The sequence below is a fragment of the Amblyomma maculatum genome, chromosome 2 (assembly GCF_055883805.1).
Source record: "Amblyomma maculatum isolate TAMU_Amacu chromosome 2, ASM5588380v1, whole genome shotgun sequence".
Lineage (NCBI taxonomy): Eukaryota > Metazoa > Arthropoda > Arachnida > Ixodida > Ixodidae > Amblyomma > Amblyomma maculatum.
In genome coordinates this window covers 108,154,477-108,157,682 of record NC_139345.1, presented here as the reverse complement: position 1 = coordinate 108,157,682, position 3,206 = coordinate 108,154,477, and the positions used below count along the sequence as shown (strand labels likewise).

Below are 3,206 nucleotides of genomic sequence, written 5' to 3'. Positions count from 1 at the left end.
ACTTCCACAGTGGGCACTCTGGCGGAGAGCAGACGTCTATCTGTAACCGTGCTGATACCGCAGGAGCTGCTTCGCGCCCAGCTGCGCTTTGCACGTGAACCTACCCACCCGTTTTCAGAGCAAAGCATGACATCACTCTCCAATCTACTGCCTGCGCAATATCAACGTGCAGTACTGTCATCTTTCCCACCATGGAGGTTTGCTTCATGGCAAATTTCGACAACTGTACCTGGCATCAAAAGAAAAGCCCACACCCCAGGACCCGCACTTAAATACTTCGCCCTTGAGCACATCTGTGCACGCTACAGTCATCATTGCCACATCTATACTGATGGCTCTGTCACAGCTATTTCTTCATCCATCGGCGTGTGGATACCATCAATGCACACCACAATCTCGGCAACACTCAGTCATCGCACTTCAGCTGTGGCTACTGAGTTAACAGCTCTGAGAGAAGCAATTATATATATTCTACAACAACGCCCTGCAGCATGGGTTATCTTCAGCGATTGTCGCGCTGCACTACAATTGCTTAAATCATCAAGAATTCAGGAAGAGCTCGTCATTGACATAAATAAGCTACACACAGAGGCCTATGACCTGAGTCACAGCATTGTGCTACAGTGGTTACCTGCTCACTGCGGCATCGCGGGCAACGACCTCGCAGACGCCGCTGCAAAAGAACTAAAAGATTCCACAAGGACAATTTCAGTACCATTCTCACGAAGAGATGCAGCAAGACTTGTCGCAACTGAATCGTGGCGATTGCAACGCTCTCTGTGGTGTGACCCGAACCATCAATATCGACCTATACACCGAATAGATCCCACTTGCTTCTTTCGAATTCCTCACAATTTGAACAGGTGGCATCGAAACTGTCTACACAGAATCCGCTTAAATGTGTCATACACAAACTACTTCCTACATAAAATAGGCATAGCGAGCAGGTCTCTGTGCTCTACATGTGATGTGTGTGAAAATTTTGAACATTTGGTAACCTCCTGTCAACGGTTTACTGCACATCGCAGGACACTGCGCAATAATTTAAGCTTACCTAAAGAAACAGCCTTGCGCCTTGAACACGTCCTGGGTCCTTGGTGCGACGGATCGTCTGCTGCGCGAGCTACCAAGGCCTTACTAACTTTTCTGAAGGACACAGGGTTGATTAATACCCTTTAAAACTCATCTGTGTGTGATTATGTGCGTGTGAAAGTTAACTTTTCTTAAGGACACAGGGTTGATCAATACCCTTTAAAACTCATCTGTGTGTGCTTATGTGCGTGTGAAAGTGTGCGACACCAATTCTCTTCTTTTTCTCATTTATTTCCCCTTCCCCTCCCACAATCTGTCACCCTCATCCCTCAACCCTCATCAGGAGTAGCATGCTAGGCTTACCACCAGGCAGACATCTCCTGTTGCCATTAAAATATATATCTCTCTCTCTTTTACGCTAAGAAATCTAGTGATTATTTCCTGTTACAGCTGCCGAGCCCACAGTGTTGCTTTGCGATTGCCACTGAGTGTGCTGATGTCATTATCTCCTTGCTTTTGTTATCCGGCGACATAGAGACTAACCCCGGCCCTGCCCAACTCGACAATGTACTCGCGGAACTTCAAAAATTGTCCGCCGGCCAGTCGACACTAATCACGGAAGTTTCAGACCTCAAAACCCAGTTACTAACAACAGGAAACCTGATTTCTGATCTAAGCAGGCGCATTAGCGCACTTGAAGGCCACTACCAAACCATACAGACGCTACGCACAGAGATAGAACGCATAAGCACTCACACCGCTCAGGCGACTCGACAGCTCTGTGATCTCGAGCATCGTATGGACGAAGCAGAAAACCAGTCACGCCGAAATAACCTGATTTTCTACAATATTCCTGACCCTGATCCATCTGAAACGTGGGCCGATTCTGAAAAAACTACTAATTCGCCATTGCTCCGAATTTTTGGACATCACCCTCGACCCCAAAACAATAGACCGCACTCACCGTCTTGGGCGCCACGAACCTGGCCGCTGCCGTCCGTTAATTGCCAAATTCGCGTTCTTCAAAACGAAAGAAGAAATCCTAGCTAATGGCCGCAAATTCAAGGACACAGACTACTCCGTCGGCGAAGATTTTTCACGTCGCGTTCGTAATGCGCGCAAGCACCTAGTTACCTTTGCCAAAAGCAAGACTAACCGTTTTTCTTTGCGGTACAAGACCCTGTTCATCGGTGCCCGTCGATATATTTTCGACGAACCATCGCAATCTGTAAAAGAGATACCATAGCGGTTGCTGCGCCGCAAGCTTCCAGCCGCTCATGTATCTACCACCCCCCAGTCTAATCTCTCCCTTTCGGTGATTTTCACTAACATACGCAGTTTTCTTCCGAAACGCGAAATCATCTCCAATCTTGTGTGTTCATCTTCTAGTAACTTGCTGATTCTTAATGACTAATGACGTCACTGATACTGAAATTCTTGCTGACTTACCGAACTTTAACTTTTTTCGCAAAGATCGCACATCCGCTCGAGGCGGAGGTGTACTCATCGCAGTTCACAATCAGTTCTCGTGTACAGCTATAAATATTCCATCAGACCTCGAGATAGTATGGCTACATTGTCGCACCGCGCCCCTAACCGTACTGCTAGGCGTTTGTTACAGAGCGCCAAACACCAACTCTGATTTTTCTCGAATACTTAACGACGTGATCAGTCAGCTATCGAAGAAATACGCAAAAGCACATATCATCCTTTTTGGAGACTTCAACTTTCCAGGAATCAACTGGCAGACACAGACAGCAGTCGGCAACAGGGAAGCGAATGACTTCATTGAGGTCTGCCTAAACTTCAACTTGACACAAGTGGTATCCGAACCGACCCGCGTTGCAGAAGGGTGTGCAAACATCCTCGACTTAATCCTAACTACCCACCCGAAAGCCCTCTCATGTATCACTTATCTACGCGAAATCAGCGACCATAAAGTGATTCACGCCACATTTGAGTTTCACCCATCACGACGTCAAAATCAAAACAAAACTATTCGGCTATACGACAAAGGAAACTATGAAGCCTTTAATCTCGAATTAAGCCAATATCTCACAACATTTGAAGTATCTTTTCACGATCGCTCAGTAAATGATAACTGGTCCCTCTTTAAGAGCAAGATTATCGAACTAACAGACAGATACATCCCTAAAATAAGCTTCCACTCCGAC

The 3,206-nt window shown here is 46.5% G+C and overlaps 1 pseudogene; it reads left to right on the top strand.

The window, feature by feature from the left end:
• Positions 1-1,443: 1,443 nt before the first annotated feature.
• LOC146199515 (uncharacterized) lies at positions 1,444-2,278 on the top strand (annotated as a pseudogene).
• Positions 2,279-3,206: the final 928 nt, after the last annotated feature.